The following is a 12,484-nucleotide window of genomic DNA, read 5'->3' as shown; positions in this document are numbered from 1 at the left end:
ACAACCTGCTATAGGCTCCCATGTTGAAAATACGCGAGAAAGACGGCAGCATGTTCTATCTTGGCGTGTATTGTGCACACATACACGCCAAGTTAATGCATGACCATCAGCGTCAAGCAACAAGTACGCAATGTTACCATTTACTTGCGGGCTGTCGCATGCGGGCGGCACCCAGTGAATTATGTTCGTGTGAAGTCGCACTAAGGGCGGTGAAACATGGGTGATAAAATTACGCGATGCAAGAGCGCGTGAAAACATACAATTATGAAACCCATGCTTTTCACATTTGTGATGTTTTCACTCGTGTGATGCTGGGTGACAAATGATCGCAGCGCGTCCGATCTTTCTGCGTTTCCCTATGTTTCCCTATGGAGCCTTTGTTTTATTGCATTGCAACACACAAACTTGCAATTTTCATGCGATGCTAAGCGTTTCAAACACTAGAAAGTCCTATTGTCTTTCCCGCTTGAAAACCGTGAGAAAAATTGCAAGCGGCTGCGATGTTTTTGCGGGAAAAAGCAGCGCTGATGGTCAGACATTTCATGAGCAAAATTGCGATATTGCCGCGGTTTTCTCGCAGCAATTTCGCGATCATCCGTGTGAAACTACCCTTAAGGGAAACGATCTTAACAAAAAAACACTTGGGGAGACATGACAGACATGAAGGGGATGGATGTGGGGGAGGGGTAATGGGATAAGTAGGGCCTTATTCACATGAATGTTTTATCGCGGCTTTTTTGCCGTGATAAAACGTTGTCCGAAAATCGCGGCCATCTGAAGCGTTGGAATCCAATGCATTCGTTCAGATGGCCGATTTTCGGGAGCAGAAAATTGGCCGTACGGAAAAAACAACACATGCGGTGCCGATTCCTGCCAGCCATTTTTACATGCAGCCGGAAAAGATAGATCTTGCCCTATCTTTAGGCCCGATCAGCCTATGGGAGCCACCAGCAGGCAGTGGGGGAGGGAGTTTAGCAGGACTAGCTCTTCTAAGCTCTTACCCTCTCCCTTTGCTGGCAAGGGGAGGGGAGCAGATGGAGCAGTGCTAAACTCTCTGGCCCCATCCAACGGAATTCCAAGCAGCATCATATATACGCCGCACCCGGCCGTGTGAATGGGCGAGAAAATGGGAGATTTAGCCATGACTTGGTCACAGTTGACGATCGTTCGTGCGATTTTCGGCAGCGATGTGGGTGGACGAAAATCGCAACACCTGTATAAATGAGGCCTCGAGACGATGAATGGGGACTTTATAGCCCCACGACCCCGATAAGGAAAACGTACAAACCAGACTATAAAATGAATAGGGGGAGGGAAGAGACACTAACAGATTACATTGTAATCTGGGATTGAACTGAAGAACGCCATAGCTGCACAGTGAGGGAATAGTGATACCAGGATGCCCAGGTTCTCTCAAAAAGTACCCTGTGATCAGTAATAATGTCCACCAGCTTCTTCTTTTTTTTTTAGGGCAGGAAGAGAAAACAAGAATTCTGCAATTGTTTATTCTTTCTTTACAGCGTAAGGCCCAATGACGGGTTATCGCTGCGGAACTCGCCGTCAGACACCCGCCACGAATTCCGCAGCAATGTCCGTCCATAGACATGCTGCGTTAAATGATTCTCCCCTGCCCATGAGCGGAAATCAACTGCGATTTTCCGCTCGTGGGGGAGATTCGCAGCATGTTCTATTTTGTGCAGAAAATCGAACAGACGGCTTTCATTGCTGTCAATGGAAGCCATCCGTCCCGCGATACTTCCGTTGTGAGCACTGCAGAAGTATCACGGAAATCCGCGTCACAGTCCAGCGCATCATGCGCAGCACTGCACATGCGCGCCGGCTGCGACACCCACGGCGGATCCAGACAGCTGAGTATAGGGTCACTGGGGGGCGCTGGGTCTGATTCCACTGCGATATTTCACAGACAGAATCCGACCCGTCCACGGGCATGAGGCTTCAATCTTACAGTATAAATGATACTTTTTTTTTTCTTTGAGTCGGTGCGATTCCATTGCTACCAAAATTATTTTTTTGTTTTTTTTCTCACTTTTGCACACTAAAACCCCGTTTTTTTGGAAATTATTTTTTTTCTACATTCAAAGTCCCATAACTTTATTTTTCCATAGATGAAGCTCTGTGAGGGCTTTTGTACTACCCTGTTTCACCGAAAATAAGACGCGTCTTATATTAATTTTTGCTCCCAAATATGCGCTACGTCTTATTTTCAGGGGGTGTCAATCCATCTGTGGCCGCTAGTCCCTCAATTTGCCAGCTTTGTGGACGAAATTTCTCAGAAATCTCGTCCACATGGGACAGCAAATCTGTCACGGCAAAGCTGGGAGAAGCCGGTGTTGTGGTGCAGATTCACCGGCCACAGAAACGGAAAAGCGTGCAGCCAGGTCGCTTCAAAACAAGCGGCTGAGTGCCGTGGGTTTTGAAGCAGCGCCTTCCCAGCAGAAATCCCGCTGTTTATCGCTGTGTTCAAACTGCAAGATTTCCGCTGGAAATACGCTCTGTGAGAACCCAGCCTTAAGAATCACACAGGGTGCCTGACTCACACACAGAGCCATAAAAAAATAAGGGCTGTAAAGTAACGTACCTGTCTGCAGACAGAAGGTCCTGTACCACTTGTAAGCAGGGATGGTATTGCAGCTTCCGGCCAGCAGGGGGAGCTCATCACAGCAGACATGTACAGCAGGAACAGAACGTACAGTATGGACTTTTCCAGCCAGCAAGGGGAGCTCACAACAGCACACTTGTACAGCACAGCAGGGACAGGATAACAGCAGACTGTCTGCAGATCTACCTATACATCTGGAGGTAGGAGACAACAGGGATGGCAGCAGGGGACAGGCCTCTTGACTTGCCTGCACACTTTACTATGCCTTACTATCGGGGGTGCCTTGTATTTGGGACTTCTGCAAATTTTAGGGGGTGCCTTATTTTCGGGGAAACGCGGTATTTTGAGGTACACATGGTTTTACTGATTATTTTTATTGCATTTTTTTGGAAGGCAAAACAAACAAAATAAGGCCCCCTGTCCACGGCAGTTTGCTATGGAAAGCGCCAGCACCTGTCCAGGAGCGGAGAATCATTGCGATTCTCCGCTCGTGATGCGCAATGTAGATTGCCCCTATTCTCCGCGGTCAGCCTATCTATTAGATAGGGCTGACCGGTGGAGATTCAGCAGCGGCTCCTGTTCCCGGGTGGCAGCTTCACCCATGGACAGCCGGCCTAAGGCTGGATTCACACAGGGCAGATTTGCCGCGGTTTTCCGCTGTGGTTTTGCAGCAGAAGAACTGCTTCTGCGGCAAAACCGCTTCAAATGTTAATTTGGGCTTGCGGATTTTCGTGCGGAAAAATCCACAAGCTTTTTTTTCCGCAGCGCTTTTTTACTTTTTGCCGCGTATTTGGTGCGGTTTTGGCTGCGTCCATAGAGGTCTATGGACAAAAAAGCGCAGCGGAAAAGACTGTAGAATGAACATGCTGCATCTTCTAAAATCACGCCGCAGTTGCATTTCCGCACTGCGGCTGTGCGGAAAAAATCCGTCCTGTGAGAACAGCTTTTTGGCAAATCTCATTTGTGCTGCATTGCACTGCAAACGCAGCAGTTTTGCCGCAGTGCGGATATGCAACGGCAATCCGCGGCAAAACCGTGGCAAATCTGCCCTGTGTGAACCCAGGCTAAGTATTTTGCTTGCAGTTTTTAGGCTTTTTTTGAACAAATAGTGCTTTCAATGACATCCACACGTTACTCAATTCTTGCAGACCTGGGACAATGTTCACACTTGTTTTGTAACAGGCAATAACTTCCATAACAACCTGGTAGACATCAAAACAATTTACACGGAGTCCCTCAATCCCTAGGGCTGGGTTCACACGGGGCGGTTTTGCAGTGGAAATTCCGTGCAGAAATCCGCATGCGGCTGCTAATCCCGGGATTAGCCAGCCATGTGGACGAGATTTCTCAAAAATCTCATCCACACGGGACAGCAAATCCGCTGCGGCCAAGCCGGCAGAAGCCGCCGCTGGGGCGCGGATTTGCCGACCGCAGCGTGTTCATTTTTTTTTTCCCGCTGCGGCTGCGCTCTCCTCTATGGGAGCGCCAGCTGCAGCGGAAGAGTGAGCAGCAGGGCCGCTTCAAAACCGCCGCGGGTTTTGAAGCAGCGGTTCTCCCAGCGGTAATCTCGCTGTTTTTCGCTGCAGCCAAACCGCGAGATTTCCATCGGGAATCCGCCCTGTGTGGACCCAGCCTAAGGGCTAAGGCTGCCTGTCCATGGGCGGATTTTCATTGCGTTCCCCGCGGCTGGATCATGGCCGCGTTGCTATGGAAAGCGCAGCCCCGCTGTCTACGAACAGAGAATCTTAGCGATTTTCCGCTCGTGGCCTATCTTCCTGGTGAGCCTATCTGTCAGTGCGGAGAACCGTCAGCTCTCCCCTGCTCCCGGGCGGTGGCTCCTGCGGCGGAGATCTGGCGCAGGGTATCGCTACACCAGTGGACAGGCAGCCTAATGCTCATGGACGGATTTCTGCCGCGTTTCACGTGTTGGAAATCCACGACTACTGAACCTAATAGCTCAATGTTCACGCTGTGGAATTCCACAGCGTGAAAAAAAATCGCGGCATGCTCTAATTGCCGTGAAAAAATGCGCGGCCAACTTTCATTGTAGTCAATGGAAGCTGTCCATCACGCGATACTTCCGCTGTGAGCACAGCGGAGGTATTGCATGATTACGCGTCACCAGCTGCATCATCGCCCACTGCCGGCGCGTCATGCGCTGTACTGCGCATGTATGCTGACTCCACTGACGAAGTCCGCCACAGCTGTGGGCATAGGGCCTAAGGCTGAATGCCCACAGACGGATTTCTACCGCATTTACCGCGTTGGAACTCCATGTGTGAATTCCGCAGCTATTGGGTTCTATTGAACCTAATAGCTTTCTGCCTGCCAATGCTCACATGCGGAATTCTACCCCGGATTTCCGCAGCAGAAAAAAAAACGTGGCATGTTCTATTTTCCGCGGATATATAATATAGCATTAATGGAGACTGCAGAAATCCATGATCACTAGCAGGCACTTTTTTGTTTTTAATCGCGGTACTCCCAAGGCGCAAATCCCTGGCTGTATGCCGCATCGCTCATGCACATGAGCCCCTCCTGGAGGAGTGAGATGGCCAGGTCAGGCTAAGTGGAGCTGAGCTAGGAGGTTATTCATGGAAGAATGGAGGGAGCCGAACAGACTCTTTTGTAAACGCTTTGGCTCTTGACTGAATGGGGACAGGTTAAATTCACGATTGCGGTGGCTGAATTCCTTCCCGCTGACAAGCCAACCTTCCCTGACAAAAATCCCTCAGGGCAAGGTTGCAGAGGACGCTAGAAGACTTCTTCCAAGACCTAGGCCAAACTCCCCGACTTCCCTCCATATCTGGGCTCTAGCTCCCCCTCTACACCCACGCTCTGCCTCTTATGTCATCCCCACTGACCAATCCTGGGCTAAGAGGAAATCTCTCCATCCAATCCTAGGGCTAGACAGGGGTGATGGACAGGCAACAGGACGAATTCTGCAAAGCCATGTAGAAACATGCAAAACAGACACCAGACACCAACTGTGACCAGACATGGCCAATACACAAAGACAAGACATGGGTACACGTACACACACATATACACCACAGGAAGTAGCTGGCAAAGTGCTCTGGGGCCCCAACTCTGGGCACTACACATTATTTTCATATTAGTAAAAGAGCCCTTAAATTAAACCCCGGACGGGGTGTTAGATCCCTCTGAGAATACGGAATCCCAGCAATCTGGACTGGCAGAAGGCTGAGGAGATGGCCCCTGGGGGCTGATGGTTCGAAGGAAGCTGGGGTCCCTGCAGGGAAGGTCCAGCCTGGTTGTGTGCAGGTCGATTCTTCTTGTGCGCTGGTTGGTGCCATTTCTAAGAGTTCTTTGCCCATGACCCAAAGAGACCTTGGATCACCCGCAGCAGTTAGAATAGGGGCATAGTTGAAGATGCTGAAATGTGAGATGGTAAGGAGCTGCGCAGCTCGGCAGTTACACCCTTGCCATGGAGAACTACGCTTGTGCGTTCTTGTCATGAAACACTAATAGTGCAGGCTGGGGTCCTTAGAAAGCTGGAACTGGACTGCTTTTGTGCATCGGAGGTTTCCTTTTTGGGTGTGTTACTATGGTTTTTATTGTACTTATCGTGCAGATTTGCCCGTGGTCCATAAACCTGCAGCCACAGTACCGTACATTGAAATGGCTAATTAGTCTAATTAGTTTTACATGTTCAGGAAAACAGAACATTCTGCGGATTTTGTAGCAAAACTTTTGCATGCAAAATACGCAAATGTGAACGAACGCATTGGAATCAATGGATTCTATTCACTGTGTATTCAAATATGCAGGCACATACACACGGGTGAATCTGGCCTTATAGACCTGGAGAATCAATAACTGACTGATTGGCCTGTTTTTGTGCAGGTCAGGGCTCTTTCACACGGGCGCATATATACGCCACGTTTTCACGCCCGGCTGTATATATACTACCGATGTGAAGCATTGGTTTCCAAGGCATCCATTCACAGGGGCGAATATACGGCGTGTAAAAATGTGAAAGCGTTAAAAAAGGAACATACCCAACCGAAATATGCGCCAATGCATAGACGTTGGGCAAAAAGATAGTTCTGGAACTATCTTTTGGCCAATATACACCTGTGGCTCCCATAGACTCCTATGGGAGTTGGGGAAAAAGAAGGGAAGGGGAGGCATTTTTGTAGTGGCCAACGCTGCGAAAAGCTTACAGCTTCCTCTATGTAGGCATTAGAAGTCAATTCCGAGGATTTAAGCCGAGAGAGGGTTTTCTGGAGTGCAACGTATTTTTTCGCTAAAAAACGCACTCACAGTCATGTGAATGGGTGAGAAAACGCTAATTACCATGGCAGAAAAAAGTCCTTTCACGCGATTTTACAGCGCTGTCTAGAAAACATAAAAACGCCTACGCCTGTGTGAAAGAGCCCTCATACAGATAATTTTTTCTGCAGCATAAAAAAAACACAAAAATCGCATTAAGGCCTCCTTCACGCGACTGCATGCGTTTTTAGGTTTGCCCGTATGCACTGTATTATCGCATGAATGAATGATTGCCACGATTGAGTCGCGAACTTTAGACGCCTTTTTTTTCAGCCTTTCACACCGACAGCCGTTGCGTATTGGCAAAAAAATACGCAGAAGCGCGGAAAACCATCGATCGCTGTAAAATGCGCGGTATGACCCATAATGCTTAAATAAAGCCAGCTGCGTTCTTGTCTCAGCGCTGTACGCCGGGAAGCTCCCTCCACCTGCTTTTTTTCTGCTTCTATTGAAGTCTATGGGAGCTTCCTGTGTATCTTGGCAAAAGATAGGGCAAGAGCTATTTGTTTTCCGCGCCGCATGTCCGTTTCCACGTGGCTTGGCCGCAACAAATTGGCTGCAGTATGTGGATGACATTTTTGCAAAATCTCATCCACTTTGCTGGCTAATCCCGTTATTAAGAGCCGCGGGCGGAATCGCTGTGTGGACATTCCGCATGGACATTCCGCCCTGTGTAACCCAGCCTTACAGTACAAGAAAATACAAGAAGTCCTAGACAACCACTTTAATGTTTCACCATTGATTGCAACATCTGTAGTAAGCTGGAATGGGGGTGACGTTTGGGGGTTCTGGATCCGGGTCTCATAGTCGCCATTACAGTGTGAATCCATCCCCAACAGGCCATACTACAGTGAAATATTGGGATAATGGTAAGGACCGGCCTCTGCTCCCTGGTGTGGTGGTATAGTGCAGTGCAGACCTCTAGAGTCTAAGGAGAAAACTTTACAACCCAACTCAGTGTCTGGTCCTGAGGATGGTGGCTTTAGTCCCAGCTACCTTGCTGTTCTGTATTGCCTGTTGCGAGTTTCTCACCATGGCCCTGGAGTCTGTAGCCTTTCTGTATATACCGCTTCTCCTCAAGGACTGGCTGTGAAATAGTGTTCCCTGAAACCAGCCTTACTTCTTTACACTAAACTCTTTACTTTTTTCTGAACTTTCTAGATAACAGCGGAGAAGTTTATAACTTTTGCTCCTCCCACTGATCACTGCTGATTGGCTGAACACTGGGCTGTTTTATCCATCTCTGTACTGTACTCTATCAAACCACCCCCTTCAGGACAAGACAGAAATACAGTGCATTACACATTTAATATACACATATAGACATTCTCACAGAAGTGTCAATATTATTGTGTAGTTACAGGTCTGGGTCACTCACATCTGGTGTATGTGAAACCATCTTAGCATGAAAAGTTAAAAAGCTGCAGCGAAAATCACTACAAAGTATCTGTTACCAACATAGATATTGATGAAATACCCACAAAAGGGTTTCTTTCGGAATGTCCCTTACCATTCCTTTATCTACATCTATCAAACATTTATAGCATATCCCAAGGACATGCCATAAATGTCCATGTTTGGAAAACTCCACTAAAAGGGGTTGTTGCCTATATAAAATTAGCCCCACGGTTATTTTAAAGGGTATGGAATAAGAAACAAACACCCACCAGTGCCGCAGCAACGCGTGTGAGGGAGGCCTTAGGTAGAGAAACATTTTGCAGAATTACAGGATTAAGGAAGTTTTCCGGGACATAAAAAAAAAAATGTGGGATGCTTAAAATCCTGTTGCGCTGAAGCCCTGGTGCCCATTACACAGAACCCAGAAGAAGCGGAGGGCGGTCACAAGCCGTTCATTATGTACGCGATCGCTCAGACAGTCATAGGAGTCAGTGGGGATTCTTCCATATGGCCACTTACGCCTCTGAGCGACTAAGCGGTTACGTTCACAGCAAATGGCACATGACTGCCCGCTGCCTCTTATAGGTTCCGTGCGGTGGGCATCAGAGCTCCAGTGCTGGTCAGGGAGTCGCCACAATCGGTGACCGGACGTTTTTTTTCTTAATTTCACACTATTTTAAGCCTCCAGAATTTTTTCCCTAATGTCCCGGAAAATCCCTTTAAATATCAGATGAGCCAAAATGCACGTGACATTGGGGATGATTTACCGCATGAAGAATAGCAGATACCACTCCGAATATTTTTGCGTGTATAACCCTTGGTTCGATCAGGAACAAATCTTCCCATTCCTTCCCATAGAAACCTGCAATAGGAAAAGTCCATTCGTACAACAAGCATAGAAGATACACCTCATATAACTAGCAGTCTCGTAGATATCTATACGGCATGTAATATGCTATTATGGCTTATAACACAAGATACTGACATTTGGCGCCAGGATGTCTGAGTACAGATGGCGTTCTCTCACTGATTCCAGGAGCCCCGTGAAATCTTCGGCTTCAATAAACTCCTCCATCGCCTTTTCATGAGGCCAAAATGGAAGGTTTGCGGAAGCCGCCGCCTGTCGCCATCTGCTGCTTACCCATCTTTGCCACCTTCTCATCTATTGTCTTGTACCCTCTCAGTAAGTGTGTTGGCACATAAAACACCTGCCAGTGCCCGCCGCCAAATACTTTTCTCTGGATTTGTGTGCCTGGTTTTCCTCACCGGCATCAGCAACGAGTCTTGTATGTACGTGTTATATAGTGGTGTTATTCTCCAAGGCGAATATTTCGTTGTGCATTGTATCTTGTCCCAAAACTGCCATCATAGATTGGTAAATGGTTGGATGTCGGAGATGAGAAGCTTGGCCACGGAGCAGACCAGCTGATCGGTAAAGAGAGATCTGAAGCACGCCCAGAGCCGTCTCCCTCCTCTTTCTGATGGGGCATACGCTCCTAAGGGTCTGCGGACTGGGGTCCTACCTCCGGTATAGGTGCGGAAGCAGGGTGTCTTTGTTCCAATCATGCCCAGAAAACCATCAAAGTACCCTTGGTTACATCTTGTATTTTTGGCCTGGGCGTAGGGTTGCCAGATGGTAATTAAGTGTGAAGGCCAGTGACTGTATTCATTTTTATCAGCCTGCAGGGGTGCGCTACAGAGAATGGCCTGTAGGGGGCAACAGACAGTCAGTCTGGTGCCTGAAACAAGAGGAAAAACACACACAGGTATGGTATGGAATGGAAGATGTATGTCACAGAGGTTGTTGGCTTCTGTGATGTAGATTGGTCCAATAATACTCCAGGCCAGATCTTCCACCTAAACCAGCAAGCTATGTAAAGGGACAGGTGGAAGTAAGGAGGAGGTGTGTGTGTCTCGGAGAACCAGACTTCAGTTGTAACCAGACTTGTGTTGTGACCAGACTTCTGGTCAACCTGACTTCTGTTGTGAGCAGAGAGACGCTGTGGACAAGGAGAATGGGGAATTGGGGAATGCCTGCCCTAGGACTTGGGTCTGGAGACACTACGACTTAAAGACCAGCTGCACTCTGGACAACTACAGGTCTGTGAAAACAAACGGACTTATAACTGTTTCCCTCAGCTGTGAACTTACTTCCTCCTCCTGTGGACTACGGAGGGTTAAATTGAAAGGACTTTTGCAAAATGTATTATTTCTCTGGAGATCCAGTCGTTTATGTTCTGCTAAAACTTATATGAATAAACTAACAAAGAAGTAAAAGTGACCATTTGATGTACTCATTAACCCCCGTGTTGCTGCACAGCCATATTAATGGGCAGTAAAAAAATGATCATCAGCAGTAAGCACATTTGGCCGAACAGCAAGCCCAGACCATCAAGTATTTCACTCACTCTACGGCTCTGGTCTGGTTGCTGCTGCTCTAATCAGAGACTGTGACTACTGACCTCTTCCCCCACCCCCCCCCCCCCCCACCCCCCAGTGTCTGAGTTTCTGATTACACCAGCAGCAGCAGTCAGACCAGAGCTACAGAGTGAGTGAAATACATGATGGTGTGGGGTATCTGCCCGGCCGGAGGTTAACGGTGGGGAGGGCACAAAGTGGGGGTACTATTACTATGGGGGCACTAAGGGGGGTCACTATTATTGGGGACAGAAAAAGGGACATTGTTACTTCTGAGTCCACTAAAAGGGTCACCATTACTACCTGGTCTGCTAAGGAGGTTACCTCGTATTACCACTGTGACCACTAAGGAGGCACTATTGCTACTGGGGATGGTATGGGGACACTATTACTGTTGCGGCCACTAATTGGGGTTATTATTACTGTTGGGTCCACTAAGGGGCTACTATTACTACTGGGCTGCTACTAGGCACTATTACTTTTGGGGTCACCGTGGGGCTTACTATTACTGCTAGGACCACTAAAGAGGCACTATTAATACTGGACCACTACTGGGCACTATTACTGCTGGGGCCACTAAGGGGGTTATTATTACTTCTGGGACCACTAAAGAGGCACTATTACTACTGGACCACTACTGGGCACTATTACTGCTGGGGCCACTAAGGGGGTTATTATTACTTCTGGGACCACTAAAGAGGCACTATTACTACTGGACCACTACTGGGCACTATTACTGCTGGGGCCACTAAGGGGGTTATTATTACTTCTGGGACCACTAAAGAGGCACTATTACTACTGGGCACTATTACTGCTGGGGCCACTAAGGTAGGCACAATTACTAGTTGGAGACTACTAGAATAACGGAGGTAAAATTATGCATTTTGATAAGCCATGCCCCAAACCATTCCCCTTTTACCTTGGCTGGTATTTTTTGTGACAAGGGTGGTAATACTAATTCTTGACAGTTCTATATATTGTTTAACCAGGAACAATCTTTAGTTGCATACACAGGAACGGTCTCTTCAGGAGGTGGTTGTCCAATCCCAAGTGTCTGGCCTGGCACTCATTGCCTTTCTCCCGGGTACAATGTTAGACCCCGTATTGAAGGTAGGTTCCTGAGGTCCATGAAATTGTGGCAGCTCTAGATAGATCCGGATCACCTTATCCGCTACGCTTGCAGTCCGGTACTCCACGGCTACTTCACAGCTCCTTCATGCAACAACGGGGAGCGCCTCACGCACACAGCTGCTCTGCAACACTGCCTTACTCAACTGCGCCTTACAAGATGGCGTACCTACCCTTCCTCATCCAGTACCTCAGCGCTACCACCTCCCCTTTAAAATAACTGTATACCAATACTGACAAAACAATGTTAAAACATAAAACAATAGAAGGGAGGCGGGATTACACACGCATACGTGAAAAACGCAAATGCTCTGATGCAATGCAGGTTTTTTTTTGCAAAACTCATCACATTCGCATAAAAATCACAGTTTTGCAATATTATTCAGACTTTCATGGATTGATATTGCACTTGTCCGCAACTCGCGTGTGTAAATGTGGCTCAGGCCAAACTTGGACTGATATTGCCCTTGCAAATCTGCGATTTTTTTATTTTTTTTTTTCTTCGCGAGTGCGATGCATTTCGCAAGAAAAACGTATCGCATCGCAGCACTTGCAATTTTCACGTGTATGAAAAATGCTTGTTGGTCCAATCGTTAAAATAGGAATGTTACACAGGAAATAATG

Source organism: Eleutherodactylus coqui, chromosome 3 (genome assembly GCF_035609145.1).
Source record: "Eleutherodactylus coqui strain aEleCoq1 chromosome 3, aEleCoq1.hap1, whole genome shotgun sequence".
Taxonomy (NCBI): Eukaryota; Metazoa; Chordata; class Amphibia; order Anura; family Eleutherodactylidae; genus Eleutherodactylus; species Eleutherodactylus coqui.
The sequence above is the reverse complement of the archived record's forward strand: the minus strand, read 5'-3'. Positions refer to the sequence as shown.